This window comes from Tupaia chinensis, unplaced genomic scaffold (genome assembly GCF_000334495.1).
Source record: "Tupaia chinensis unplaced genomic scaffold, TupChi_1.0 Scaffold000360_1, whole genome shotgun sequence".
Classification (NCBI taxonomy): domain Eukaryota; kingdom Metazoa; phylum Chordata; class Mammalia; order Scandentia; family Tupaiidae; genus Tupaia; species Tupaia belangeri.
This window is the reverse complement of record NW_006159856.1, coordinates 2874309-2889815: the sequence shown is the minus strand read 5'-3', so window position 1 is coordinate 2889815 and position 15507 is coordinate 2874309. Positions and strand designations below refer to the sequence as shown.

The window sequence follows — 15507 nt, the reverse complement described above, 5'->3', positions numbered from 1 at the left end:
AAAGAAAGAAAGAAAGAAAGAAAGAAAGAAAGAAAGAAAGAAAGAAAGAAAGAAAGAAAGAAAGAAAAGAAAAAGCCTGAGACGTGTGGGAGCCTTGAACATACCCCTCCCATTAAAATGTCTGTGAAGGGGACCAGCAGATAGTGTAATGGCTAAAACACTGGGCTCCCACGTAGGCATGACTCCTGGACCCGGTGGCTTAAACTCATGCAGGGCGCGCGTGTGTGTGTGCCCAAGATTCCGAGAGAAGAGTGGAGGAGAAGGGATTGCAGGATGGCCATCCCCCCTGGGGGGTGATTCCTCGCTTACTGTCTCTCTGTCTCTCTCTCTGTCTTTTTGGCATGCACCCTATAGCAAGCAAAAACCTCTCCAAAAAAAAAAAAGTAAAATGTCTGGGAAGTACTGAATATCTCCTTTCAACAGACAGGGCCTCACTTTCAAGTATTATAACTTATTCTATTACAAATTACTGGGAAAAATAGGCAAAAAAAAAATCAATAAGAATACAAAATATTTGAAAATCACCACCAAACAATCTAGCCTGGTTGACATGTATAGAAGGTTACACCCACCAATTAATTATAGAACACATATTATTTTTTTTTAAGTTTTTGCCTCAGGGCACATGCACTCGCTAGAGAGAGAGAGAGGGAGAGATGGTGAGAGGAAAAGACAGAAATCATCCCCTGGGGATGACCGCACTGCAATCCCTTCTCCTCTATCCTCCTGGGATCTTGGACACGCACGTACACATGCCCGGTGTGAGTTTGAAGCCACCGGGTCTAGTACTTGAACCACAGTCAGTCATGTCAGAGTACAGTGACATGACTGTTAGGTCATCTGCTGAGCCCAGCATACTCTTTCTTAAAAGAATTATTTAATTGTGTTTATTGTTATTATTTTTTTTAATTTGCTATAGGGCACTTGTGCTCATGAGATACACACACACACACACACACACACACACAGAAGAGAGAGAGAGAGGAAGAGTGAGAAAGCAAGCTACTAAGTCTGGGATTCAAACCACGGTCAGCCATGGGGAAGTCCAGCACCTTAACCACCATGCCATCCACTGGCCCCAGAACACATATTTCAAGTGCACATAGAACACTTACCAAGAGAAAACATACACTGGGCTATTAAACACAGCTTAGTAAATGTTTAAGGATTGAAGTCGTACAGTTTATGTTTTATGACAGTAACAGATACCAATAATGATATCTAGAAAAGCACTCAAATTTTTTAAAGAATTATTTTAATATTTTTATTATTATTTTAATTTGACTAGAGAGAGAGATAGGGAGAGTGAGAAAGCAAGCTGCCAGGTTCAGGACTCAACTTGACCACCATGACACCTGCTGGTCCCAAGTGCTCAAATGTTGACAAGAAAGAAACACACTTCAAAATGATCCACAGGGCAAAGAGTAAATCACTTAAGGAAGTTAGAAAAATACCTTTAAGAGAAAGGTAGAGAAAACATCAAATTTTGTGTAGATAACTAAAGTTCTTATAGAGATTAATTTATCATTTTAAAATACTTACAATAGAAAAGATGGTTCAAAATAAATTATCTAAGTTTCTACATTAAATAGCCAGCAAATAGGACCAGAAGGTGGCATGGTGGTTAAGGCACTAGATCCCACATGGCTAACTCAGCAGTTCTAGTCCCTGACCCAGAGGCTTGAAAAACATGCCAGGCACACACACATGTGTGTGCCAAAAATCCCAAAAGTAGAATGGAGGAGAAAGGATAGTGGCATAGCCACCCCCCACAGGGGGTGATTTCTCTCTTCCTCTCTCCTCTCTTTATGTCTCTCTCTGGAGTGCACACATCTTATGGCAAAAATCTCTAAAAAAGAAGAAAAAAAAAAAGGCTAGACAATTAAGCCTAACGTAAATAGGAGGCAGAAAGCAGTAAAATAAGAGTAGAAATCATTCAGATGGAAAACTGCCAAACCACACACCAAAAAGAGTGAGAGACTAAAGTTGGTTTTTAATATGATTTTGTAAATGTATCAGTCCTTCATAAGACTAATGAAAACTACAGGAAAAACACAAATTGCTATCAGGAATATTACCACAGAGCCCAAGGTAATAAAACTAAGAATAGTACAAACAATTGTATGGAATTTGACAACTTATATAACATTGAAAAATTCCTTTAACAACACAAGCATTACATAAGAGGAAATAGAAATAAATAGCCTTATATCAGTTAAAGAAATTGAATTAAGTATTAAGAACCCTTAAGGGGAAGTGCAAAGTCTGCAACTTACTTAAAAATGCATCAAAAAATAAGATGGGGTGATAGATAGCTATGTGAAGAAAAGTACAATAAATATTAACATTGGGCAGACCCCGCAGCCTACTGGTTAAAGGAAGCTGATCCCACATGGCTGACTGAGGTTGGAAACCCAGCCCTAGTGACTTCAAAAACATGCCAGGCAAACACACATGCATGTCTAAAATCCTGATGGCATAGAGAACTGGAATGGAAGAATTGCAGTGTAACCACAGTTCACTGGGGGGTTGCTTTCTCTTCTCCCTCTTTCTCTCTCCCTCTCTGTCTCTGTCTGTCAAGCAAACATACCCTTTGGCAATTAAAAAAAACTATGAAAATGTTAACCTAAGCAAAAATGCATCATGACTTTCCCATTGACCCGATAATCCCAGGACCATGTGGTACTGGAGTAAATCACACACATTTAAGACAGAAATAAATGATCCTTTTTATTTATTTGTTAGGTTTTTGTGGTAGGGTATGTGTGCTTGCTGGAGAAAGACAGAGACAGAGAGAGGGAAGGCGAGAAATCATCCTGCAGTGAGGATGGCCACGTCACAATCACTTCTCCTCCATTTTCCTCTCAGGATTTTAGGCATGCATGCACATGTACCTGGCTTGATTTTTCAAGTTGCCAAGTCCAGGACTTGAACTGTGATGGATCATATGGGAATCCAGCAACTTTTTATTTGTTTATTTGTTTATTTTTTTGTATATACTTTCAATCATATTGTTTTGCTTACAATGAGACCATTTCGAAATGTGCACATTTCTCCCCAGTCCCGTTGATCAAAATATCTTCAGCAGATAACACCACACCTCCCCATCCTGTCAATGATCTACCTCCGTATCCCTGCTCCAAATGTCCTGCGTTAGGCCCCACTCCTCCACATACACCTCATCTGACATTCACACTCATCTCTTGTGATTGTTCAACCCTTAGTCAATCAGTTTCAGTCATAGAATGCAGACATACGGTATAAGTTAAGTGGGGACATACAATATCTCTCCTTCATAGCCTGGCTTGCCTCACTCAGCAGTACATCTTCAACTTAACCACTATGCCACCTGCTGGCCCCCAACATAATACTATTCATCACAAATTTTATTTTCTAGAAAATAAAGATGGAAGACTTTTGGATTATTTTATGAGGACGGTATAACTTTCAAATAAAAATCTATTCAAGATATCATGAGGAAAGGAAATTACAAGCCAATTTTTTTTCGTGAACATAGACACAAAATGTCTTAGCAGAATATTACTAAATTGAAAAACAAACTATGAACGAGTCGGGTTTATCCCAGGACTACAAATTGGTTTAACATTTGAAAGTAATTCTTATAACTCACTACATTAACAAGCTAAAGGAGGAAAATTCCTATGATCATCTTAATAAATTCAGAGACAGCATTTGTCAAAATTCAACATTCATTGATGATATAAACTCTGCACAAAGTAAAATTAGAAGGGAACTTCACTGATTTGATAAAGGCACCTATGAAAAACCTACAGCTAGTGATAGACTCATTGACCAACTGAATACTTGTCCCCTAAGATCAGGAGTAAGGTAAGGGTGCTGTCCTCATAACTTATTTTCAGCATTGGACTAGAGATCATAGCCAGAGTATGGTAAGAAAAAGAAGTGAAAGTATGCAGATTAGGGGGCCAGCCAGTGCAATGGTCTTTATGGTAGCCGCATCCAACATGGCCAATTGTGTGGTTCGAAACCTGGATCTGGTAACTTGAAAAATACGCTGATCGGGGGGAGGCTGTGGTAGGGAAAATGGCAGATGGGAAGGCTGAAGAGAAGCCTGAAAAGCCACAGCGAGCTGGAGCTGCTGAAGTAATGGAGGGGAAAGTTCCAGCCGCTGTGCTGAGAAGTAATCAGCTGAAGAAGAAGCCGTAGACGTTCCAACAAAGCTGACAGAAGTGCAGAAGTTGGGATTTGCCGTCGGTAGTCAGACGGCAGGGAAAGCAGCAGCCATTCCCATCAAACTTGGATCACGTGAGCCTTAAGAAACTACTCCAACTCTTGCTCCAAAACCCTTTCAGTAGCAGCACCTTTTAATGAAGATGAAGATAGTGAGCCAGAGGAAATGCCTCCAGACACAGAGATGAGATGAACACAGGAGGGGATACACCAACGTCAGCCGGACCAAATTCCAGCAATAAAGCAAAGCACGGGTCTTCTGATAACCAGACGCTATGGGAGCAAAATATGAAATCTCATCTTGCGAATGTCCATGATCTCCGGCAATTAAAAAAAAAAACTATGAAAATGTTAATCTAGGAAAATGAGCATTATTATTTATTCTATAATTCTTTCCATTTTTCTGAGTAGTTAAAATTTCTTATAATCAGATTCTTGGGGAAAAGTCAGCATTTTCCACAAAGAAACTTACCCAGAAATATACTGGGTTGTCGAAAAAGCCATGACCAAGACAATTAAGTAACGTGTTTTGAAATTGGGGTGTGGGGTGGGCGTAAAGTTAAAAGGAACAGTTTCCTTTTATGGGGGGAGGTGGGGGAAGGTTTTTGCTATAGGGCGCGTGCACTCGCCAGAAAGAGAGACAGAAAGTGAAAAATCACCCGCCAGGGGGGGATGGCCATGCCACAATCCCTTCTCCTCCATTCTCCTCTTGGGATCTTGGGCACACACGCACACGTGCTCAGCGTGAGTTTAAGCCACCAGGTCCGGGACGAGAACCGCAGTCAGCTACATGGGAGTCCAGTGACACAGCCATTATGCTAACTGCTAGTCCCGGAACAGTTTCCTTTTTTAAAGAATGGTATAAGGCTATCTTTGGAGACACTTTTTTCCTTTTACATTTTCTTTTTAAGGTTGAGTGGTACACTACTACATGAGAGTTTGAAATTAGAGGTAATTTATGTTTTATATACAGATGTCAAGACATTACTAATTTCGAAGTTTCATGTGATTAGTTTCCAAAGGTTACAGATAATAAATCAGAAATGGTACCATTTTAAGAATTGCATATTTTTTTAGACACAACTCTTAGCACATTAAGAAGGAAGCAAAAAGCTATTTATTTAAGACGGTAAGCAGTTATTCACTCTTAACTCCCTCATTAGCTAAACTGTCTGGCTCCCAGGAACAGCCGTATACAGAGAGAGTAAGTATTGTATTGAGAGGAAAATGTTACTGGACTATTGACAGAAAGGAAATTTAGATACGATATAGCTTTTTTTCCCTTATGGGCATTTGTTTTGTTTCTAGTCATCATAAACTCGGTATTGCATTGCTATCAGTGGATATAGAAGCTCAGCTTTTTAAAAAAAATTAATAAAATTTTTATGTAAACTGAATTTTTGAAATAGCCCACTTCACCTTATTGGGTCTTGCCTACCTTCATTGGTCTTCAGAGAATAGCCATTTGCTACCACGGTAAATCAGGATTTTGAATGTGCTTCTCTTGGTTTGGTTTATTAGCTAGTTCCTGTAAGCATTTCCACCAGAACTTGAGGCAAATAATAAGAAAGCTGTTTCTTTTAAATACAAACCACCACCAGAAATTTCCATGTACACATATATTTAAAAATAGCCCAATGCTTAAACATTGGGCTATTTTTGCTTTTTAAAAGATATAAACACCAAAAAGAACATTTAATATTGTATGAAGATGGAAACAAGATGTACTTTCTGTAACTTTGTGTAAGTATTTTAAGTTACTAACTTGTGAAATCCAATTTGAACTGAAATTACTACAGAATTTCTTCTAAGTGCACTTCCGTGGCTTATTTTACGTATATACGAATCGACCTGTGGGCTCTCAAAAACACACTTTAGGTACTGAAAATGGAAAGAAAATGCATCTTCAAACATATTTTATGGACTCTCTCACCACATATACTTGTTAGATCTGTGTATTGTAGGGTTTTTGGTTTTGGATTTTCCTATTGTATATGAATTTTCTTTTCTTTTCTTTTTTTTGTTTTTGGATTTTCCTGTTGTATATGAATTTTCTTTTCTTTTCTTTTTTGGAGAGTTGTTGTGTTTTTTTGTTTGTTTTTGTTTGTTTTTTTGTTTGTTTTTGCTATAGGGGCATGCGCTCGCCAGACAGACAAGAGAGAGACAGAGAGACAGAAAGCAAGAAATTACCCCCCACTGGGGATGGCCACACCGCAATCCCTTCTCCTCCATTCTCCTCTTGGGATCTTGGGCACGCACGCACACGTGCCCGGTGTGAGTTTAAGCCACCGGATCCGGGACTCAAACCGCGGTCGACTACGTGGGAGTCCAGCGACATAGCCATTACACCAACTGCTGGTCCCTATGAATTTTCTTTTTAATGTGACCGTTACATGCATCTCTGAAAGGATGGTTGCAGGCTAAAATATACAGTGTGTAATGATTTCTCTGAAAACTCCAGCAATGTTAAATCCGGAGGCAGCTTCAGACTAGTACATTGGTGGAAACTACTCATTGAGCTTTTTAAATAGGTAGGAAATCCAAAGCAGCAGCCTACGTATATTCCTAACACTTCGTTCACTTGCATTTAAGTTTAGAATAAGCCCCAAGTAAAACAATGGAAATGTAATTAGAACTATTAGTTCTTACATGATTTAATTATATCAAGATGCATGAGTTTAACTTTTATGTAGGCAAACTGTCCATTTTTGTCCATTTTATTGTGTGTTAAAATAACGTCCCTCTCCTGCATCCTTTTCTTTCTCTCTCTCTTTTTTTTTTTTGAGAGGTTTTTGCTATAGGGCGTGTGTGCTCGCCAGACAGACAGAGAGACAGAAAGCGAGAAATCACCCCCCAGGGGGGATGGCCACACCACAATCCCTTCTCCTTCATTCTCCTCTCGGGATCCTGGGCACACATGCACACGTGCCCGGCGTGAGTTTAAGCCACCGGGTCTGGGACTCAAACTGCGGTCAACTATGTGGGAGTCCAGCGACATAGCCATTACGCTAACTGCTGATTCCCCTCCATCCTTTTCTTGATCCAAATGAAATATTAACCTAAGGTCAAGGTGGGAGAGAAAAACGATTGAGATGAATGTCCTTACTAAAATACCAATAAATCTGTCAAATTTTAAAAATAAAGAAAAGTAAAAGAAAAATATGCTGGGCATGTGTATGTATGTGTCCAAAATCCTAATAGGAAAATAGAGGGGAAGGGATTGTGGCATGGCCATCCCCCTGGGGGTGCTTTCACACGTTCTGTTTCTCTGGCAAGTGCACACACCCTTAGCAAATTTAAATTAATTAATTTTTAAAGAGATATACAGATTAGATGGGATCAGCAGGTGGCATAATGGTTAAGTCACTAGACTCCCATTTAGTAGACCTCAGTTTGAGTCCCAGACCCATTGGCTTAAACTCATGCCAGGCACATGTGCGTGCATGCCCAAGATCCCTAGAGGAGAATGGAGGAGAAGGGATTGTGGCGTGGCCATCCCCCCTGGGGGGTGATTTCTCGCTTTCTGACTCTCTGTCTGTCTCTGTCTCTCTGGCAAGCACACACACCCTTCAGCAAAAATCTCTCTAAAAAAACAGACATACACACTAGAAAGAAAGGACTAAACTCTTACTCACAAAAGATGTGATTGTGAATGTTAGAAAATCCTAAGGAATTGCCAAAAAAAATCCCTTAGGAGTAATAAGGGAGTTTAGCAGTGTTGCAGGCTATAGATATGAAAGTTAATTATATATTTATATACTAGCAACAAACAGGTGAAAAATTAATAAATGGAAGAAAAAACTTATGAAAGGATGAACTAGATCTCTCCAAAGGCAGAGATACACTATGTTAATAAATCATAAAAATCAATCTTTTCTCTTTTTTCTTTTTTTTCTTTTCTTTCTTTCTTTCTTCATTTATTTTTTTGAGAGATTTTTTTGCTATAGGGCATATGTGCTCACTGGAGAGACAGAGAGAGACAAAGTGAAAAATCACTGCCCGGGGAGATGGCCATGCCTAAATCCCTTCTCCTCTATTCTCTTCTTAGAATTTTGGGCATACATGCACATGCACCCAGAGTGAGTTTCAAGCCTCCAGGTTCGGAACTTGAACCACAGTTGGCCATGTGGGAGTCCGGCGACATAATCACCATCCCATCTGCTGGGTCCTGACTTGATATTTTTAACATGTCAGTTCTCTTCAAGTGGGTCTCTGGATTCAATCCCCTATCAACCAAAATTTCAGCAAACTCTTTTTGGGTAGGAACTGACAAGCTGATTTAAAATGTATATATTGGGGGCCAGCAGGCAGGCGTGGCGGTTAAAATGCTGGACTCCCACATGGCTGATCGTGGTTCAAGTCTTGAACCAGGTGACTTGCTCTCACACTTTCTCTCTCTCTCTCTCTGCCTTTCTCTGGCCAAATAAAAAATAATAATAATAAAATTTGAATAAAATAACTGTTGAATAAAATAAAACTTTTATTCAATAAAAGTTGAATAAAATAATTCTTAAAAAATAAAATAAATTAAAATGTATATATTGAGTCATCAAGAAAATCATGATGCATTTTTTGCATAGAAAAATACCTCATGACTTTCCTGACTACCTAATAGAAATGTAAAAGTTATGAGTTAGCTAAAAGAATTTTGAAAAAGAACAAGGTTGGGAGATTTACCCTATGTGACTTCTATAAAACTAAACAAATCAAAATAATGCAGATATATAGGCTAGCAGAACTGAACAGAGTCTGGAAATAGACTTGCTCTTGTTCTCTGAACTGAAATTCTTTTTTGGTTTGTTTCAGTCTTTTGCCACAGGGCACGTGCCAGAGAGACAGAGAGAGGAAAAGTGAGTAACTACCCCCCCCAGGGGAGATGGCCATGCCACAATTCTCCTCTCCTCTATTCTTCTCTTGTGATTTTGGGCACACATGCATATGCACCCAGCACAATCTTCAAGCCTCCAAGTCTAGGACTCAAACCATAGTTGGCCATGTGGGAGTCCAGCACCGTAACCACCATGCCACCTGTGGGCCCCTGAACTGAGCTTTTGACAAAGGCACCAGAAAAAGTCAATGGGAAAAGGAAAGACTTCAAAAAAAATTTTTTTCTTTTGAGAGGTTTTTGCTATAGGGTGCGTGTGGTCACCAGACAGACAGAAAGAGAGAGACAGAAAGCGAGAAATCACTCCCCACAGGGGAAGGCCACGCTGCAATCCCTTCTCTTCCACTCTTCTCTCTGGATCTTGGGTACACGTGCACACAAGCCCAGCCTGAGTTTTAAGCCACCGGGTCCGGGACTTGAACTGTGGTCGACTACATGGGAGTCCAGCGACATAGCCATTACGCTAACTGCTGGTCCCAAGACTTCAAAATTTTTTAAAAATTTAATTGCATTTATTTATTTATTTATTATTAATTTTGCTATAGGGCATGTGTGTTCACCAGGGAGAGACGAAGAAAAAGCAGGAAAGTGAGACAGCAAGCCGCCAGGTCTGGGACTCAAACTGTGGTCACCCATATGGGAGTTCAATCCCTAAACCACTACACCACCTGCAGGTCCAGGAAAGACTTCCAAAAAAATGGTTCTAGAATAACAGGATAATCTCGTGGGAAAATAATGACTCTTGATATCCAGCCCAAATAATATACACCAATTAGAGATGGATCAGGGATTCAATATAATCATGGCTTCTAGGATGGGAAAAGGAAAAATATCTAAGGACCTTGGTGAAGATTCCTTAGGACAAAAGAAGCTTTAGCTATAAAGGAAAAATAAATTAGACTAAGTTTGATTTTATCAAAAGCGAAATCTTGGGACCAGCAGATGGAGTAGTAGTTACATCGCTGGGCTTGCATGTAGTCAACAGTGGTTCAAGTCCTGGACCCAGTGGCTTAAATTCACGCCAGGCATGTGTGAGTTCATGCCCAGAATCCCAGGAAGAAAATGGAGGAGAAGGGATTGTGTTCATTTCCCCAGGGGGGTGATTTCTTGCTTTCTTTCTCTCTCTCTCTGTCTCTTCAGTGAGTGAATGTGCCCTATCACAATAATCTCTCTCTCCAAAAAAAATAAGTGAAATCTTTCGCTCATCCAAAGATACTGTTAAAACGTGCCCTATCACAATAATCTCTCTCTAAAAAAAATAAGCGAAATCTTTCGCTCATCCAAAGATACTGTTAACTTCTAAGTCCTACCAGGATGGAATAACAGGGCTGGGCTCCCCATCTCCACATCCACTTCAAATGACTGGCAAGCCAAATGAAGTGTATGAAACAACTACTTTCAGACTTTGGGCTGCAAATTCTGAGATAGTGAAACCAGTGAGGGAGACTTCTAAGACTATGGTTCTCTCTGAGGTCCTGTGGAACACCTCAGACTTGCAGGCCTACAGAGAAAGCCTTTGTAGGCCCAGACTCCCAAGGCCTGGGTGTGGACTAGAATCCCCTGAGGCACCATCTGGGGCCTCAGGCTCATATCCAAATACAGGCCATGGTGGGCTTTGACCAGGGCTGTTTTCAAGGGAGCAATACCTGAAATTGGGGTTCGAAGTCTGGATGTAGGTCTTCTCCACCTGATTAGACCAGATGCAATACTCCAAGTTTCTCTCATCTTACAAGATGGCCGCTGTGCTTGGCCGGGCCTGGCACCCGAGGCCACCTCCAGGTGCTCCTGCTCCCCTTGTGTGGCTCCCACAGAGGCCAGTGCCTGCTAACAGTCCCTGGCTCCAGCCACTGAGTAGAGCGTTATTATTCTAGGCTGTAACCTAAGCAGCTGCCCATTAAAATTCCATTAGTTTCGAAGGCTGGAGCTGCAGTTGATATTTCTAATTATTGTGAAATTAAAATTGTCCCTGTAATTTAATGATAATTGCACGAGAAGCCAGCTGGCACCCTGGGGGGAGCCACACTGTTCCCAAGTAGAACTTGGAAAGTTCTTTGAACAGGAAAAGATGATGGCATATTGAGAAATGAGGGAGGTACGGGGTTGGGTGGGTCAGGCACACAGTCGGAATCTAAATTTTGAGCATTGATGGGCTCTTGTGAACTGGGGCCTCCGCTGAGAGTCAGGCTCAGGGGAGGAAGCTGGGATACCCAGGAGAGAGGCCAGTCCCAGCCTCACCCAGCTCTGAGCTTTGGGATTAGATAAAAGAATAAGAATTAAACAATGCAGTAAATGAGGAAACTAACCCTGTGGGAGAATTAAGGAACATGAACACGAGTAGGTACGACAGTATGGAGAATGTTCTAGAAACTGGCAGAAGCCTTTTGTGGGGTGAAGTGAGATGGTAGCTAGAGCAGGAGGAGGAAAATCTGCAGTGAAGCCCTGCCCTCTCCCTGCACTCAGTGCCCACTGCACAGGTAAGAACCAGGGCTTCCCAAGGCCCACCTGCAGCCAGCTCTGATTGTCTCACCCCCACCCTGGGTGAGGCTGGGAGATGCCCACAGATGGATGGAGCCCAAGGGAGCTGTGAGGGGCACGGGTCCCACAGCAGGAAGGGAGAGCTATCGCAGGACTCCGGCATCCTGACCCCTTCCAGGGTCTCTCCAACAGCCAACAGTTATTCCTGGACTCCCTTCTCCTGACTTCGGGGACTCGTGCAGACGTGGTACATAGGGGCATGTGGTCACTCCTGGGCCTGATCTCCCTCTACCATCCTCTAGGCTTTGGGGCTAGCACCACCACCACTTAAAATGGAATGGAGGACCCTGAGCCTACCCTTTCTCAGGGCCTTGGAGCCCGCAAACCCTCAGTGCGAGGCTGTGCACCCAATCTCTGCTTCCCTGACAGGCCCCACGTGACTCTCAGTAGGGTGGTCCATGATGCTTCCCCCCCACCTACCATGCTCACTCTCCCCTCCTCTGAGATCCATCCCACAAGCTCCCGTGGTCCTGAACCCTGACTCTGCGTGGAGGCCCACTCAGCCCTGCTCTACATGGGCCTCCCTTGGATGGAGGGAGTTGAGTGTCAGAGTTGAGTCAGGGCCCAGTGGAGCTTTGTGAAATGACCGATGCCATGTACCCTAGGACCAGACACCCCTCAAAACCATTGCACTCCGGAGGACAGCCCCCGCAAAGCTCTGTATTAGGGCTCTGAGTCAGCTCACAGAGCAGCTGCGGGCAGAGCACACCCCCTAGCCTAGCCGCACTTCCTACCGTCTGCTCGCAGACTGCCTAGCTCTGCCCTGGCTCCATCTCCTTGTAGAACTTCACTCAAAGTCATGAGAGGGGCCGACAACCCGCACCAAGTCCTGAATGTTCTTCCTGCCGTTTCTCCCACTGCCACCACCTTGGTCTGCGTGCAGCTTCCCTGCCAAGGCAGAGCAGGTATCCATTTGCCCACCAGTTTCTCATGCCATGAGTCGCCAGCTTCCCGACCTGCAAAGGTAGCGCCTCACCAGACTCCCCCCCCCCCCAGTCAACAGCCTCTACTGAGCCAAGTCCATGTTTGGGAAGTTGAAACTCACTCTCTACACACCCTCCCTTTTCTGACACTAAACTTTTTTTTTTTTTTAAGAGAGATTTTTTGTTATAGGGTGCATGCACTCACTGGAGACATAGAGAGACAGAAAGCAAGAATCACCTCACGGGGGGATGGCCATGCCACAATCCCTTCTCCTCCGTTCTCAAGATTCTGGGCACACACGCACACGCACCCAGCGTGAGTTTAAGCTGCCAGGACCAGGATTTGAACCATGGTCAACTACATGGGAGTCCAGCAATGTAATGATTACACCATCTGCTGGTCCCTTAAACTGTCTTTTAAAAATAGTATTTGGCTACAAATATGAAAATAAAACTGGCATGATTGGAATTTTATTTTTCTCTCACATGAAAGAAGCCAGTTCCATGTCATAGCTCCTTGGTGCAATCAGGCCCCAGGCCTGCTGTCTTTCAGCTCCAGCAGTCTTGTGGCTATCATCTTTAAGATTGCCTCAGATGGAAAGTCAGTAGGTGGCATGGTGGTTGGTGTACTGGACTCCCATACATGGCCAAGTATGGTTCAAATCCCAGACCTGGTGGCTTGCTTTCTCACTTTCTCTCTAAATCTCTTTCTCTTTCTGCCTCTCTGGTGAGCTTGTGTGCCCTATGGCAAACTTAATCAATTAAAATTAAATAAATATATTTTTTTTTTAAAGATTGCCTCAGAGTCCTAAAAGGTTGCTGGAGAGCCAGGCAGCTCCTCCCATCTCCTATTTCTGGTTGGGAAGCAAACTGTGGACTATGGCAAGAAAAAAAGCCACTTGGCCCAGCAGTAGTGGTGGAGTTACAACGCTGTGCTCTGTAGCGCTGGAGGGTGTTTATAGGACTGGGGTCACCCCGTACACACTGGGTGGGTGCATGCGTGTCTGTGACCCTAGAAGGCTGGGAAAGATGGGAGAATCGCAGCAGGTGACCCTGACACCTGTTGAGGGTGTCAGCTCTCTCTCATGAAAGAAACTTAAAAAAAAAAAATAAAAGACTTGTTTAGTTTAAACTTTCCCCCTTATTCATGAAAGAGCATGCACACACATGAGAGAGAGAGAGAGGAAGAGACAGAGACTCTCCACAGGGTCTGGTCACACTGTGGTCCCTTCCAGCCCTCCAGCTTGTCAGACAGATCTTGGGCACGTGTGTGCGTGCCTGGCATGCTGCGGGCTGACACTGACTGCCAGGGATTTGCATGGAGGCCAGCCCGTGGGATTCGGTTTCTCTGGAGCGGCACGTGACCACTGCACATGGAACCCACCCCTCTACCTGTTTCTTAAGGTACATTCCCAGATTTTGCTCCAACTTCCTCAGATATCTCATTTGTCACCCTAAACCGCAAGGGACATTTGGTTGGATTTTAGCTGAGAACGTTGCTGTCCAGAATAAAATAAGTGATTTTTTAGAAGGTTTTCGCCATAGGGCACAGGTAGTTGCCAGAGAAAGACACAGTGAGAGAGAAAAGGAGAAGTAAGCCCCCTGGGGGATAGGCATGCCGCGATCTCTCCTCCATTCTCCTGGGATCGGGGCACGTACACACACTTGCCCAGCATGATTGTCAAGCCTCCAGGTCCAGGACTTGAATCTCATTCAGCCACGTGGGAGTCCAGAGCCTTAACCACTGTGCCACCTGCTGGCCACAAAGTAAGTCTTTTTTTACAAAGGAAAGAAAGATGGCTATCGTGGGCCATCAGGAGACTGTGGTGAGGGATTTCAGGGGAGAACTATCTCTGACAGGGGAGAACCCAAATCAACCCAGACACCAATGACGGAGATTTGGAAAAGGAAATGATGGCCCGTTCTCCGCTCCTTGCAGGATCACTGGATCATTGCCTGGCCCCGAGCAGGGGCCCAAAGCAGAACCATGGAATGAGTCCATTAGAGAGGACTCTGGGGCCTCGTAGGCTGCTGGGGATGAAGTTAGAGATCAGAGAAGGGTCAAGCCAGCTCGGGGCTCAGTAGGAAAGCAGACTACTTGTAGTATGGACAGGAAATTTTATTACAGGAATTGGACCTTGTGTCATGTGGATGAGCCGCATCATCAAGGCCCCATGAGGGTAGAGCAGGACTTAGAGTCCCTAAGCAGCCCGAGTCAGAGCCTCCAGGCATGTCCTACTGCCCACTGAAGCCAGGCAGAGCTGTTCATGGGGAACACTGGGGTGGGCCTGGGGTCAGTGTTGGTCAGCGGGGCCAGCAGTCAGAAGGAGGCTGGACACAGTGAGAAGAGCCAGACACAATGGGACCTGCTGCCTGTGGCTGACCAGTGACGGCTCCTGACCATCAGTGGCCGCTAACTAACCATGACCTCTAATGTCCTGCCACCTAAGTCCTGCGTAACCTCACCTTTGATCCCTGTCTATCAGCAGTCAGAAGGAGGCTGGACACAGTGAGAAGAGCCAGACACAATGGGACCTGCTGCCTGTGGCTGACCAGTGACGGCTCCTGACCATCAGTGGCCGCTAACTAACCATGACCTCTAATGTCCTGCCACCTAAGTCCTGCGTAACCTCACCTTTGATCCCTGTCTATCTCAAGCCATATAGGATGGGAGGATTCTGGGAAACGTAGTTCACAGCATATAGAGGGTCAGTAGAACACTCCAGAACACATTGTCAGACATCTCCTTGGGACCCTCAGAGGTAGCATGTGCTTAGAGGAGGGGAGCACAGGTCCTTGGAAGGAGAGACCAGGCAGGGATGGATGAAGAAGGGGGTGCCCCTCGTTAGTGGAGTATTGTCTGACTCTTTGGATAGAGAAGGAGGCTTTTCCTCCCAGGAAGCCCCTTCGACCTCATCTGGCTGGTGGCTGCACACACCCTCCGTCCCACTC

General features: G+C 43.9%; 1 pseudogene; it reads left to right on the top strand.

Annotated features, from left to right (window-relative positions):
• Window positions 1-4065: 4065 nt before the first annotated feature.
• On the top strand, window positions 4066-12645 carry LOC114008606 (PEST proteolytic signal-containing nuclear protein-like; annotated as a pseudogene).
• Window positions 12646-15507: the final 2862 nt, after the last annotated feature.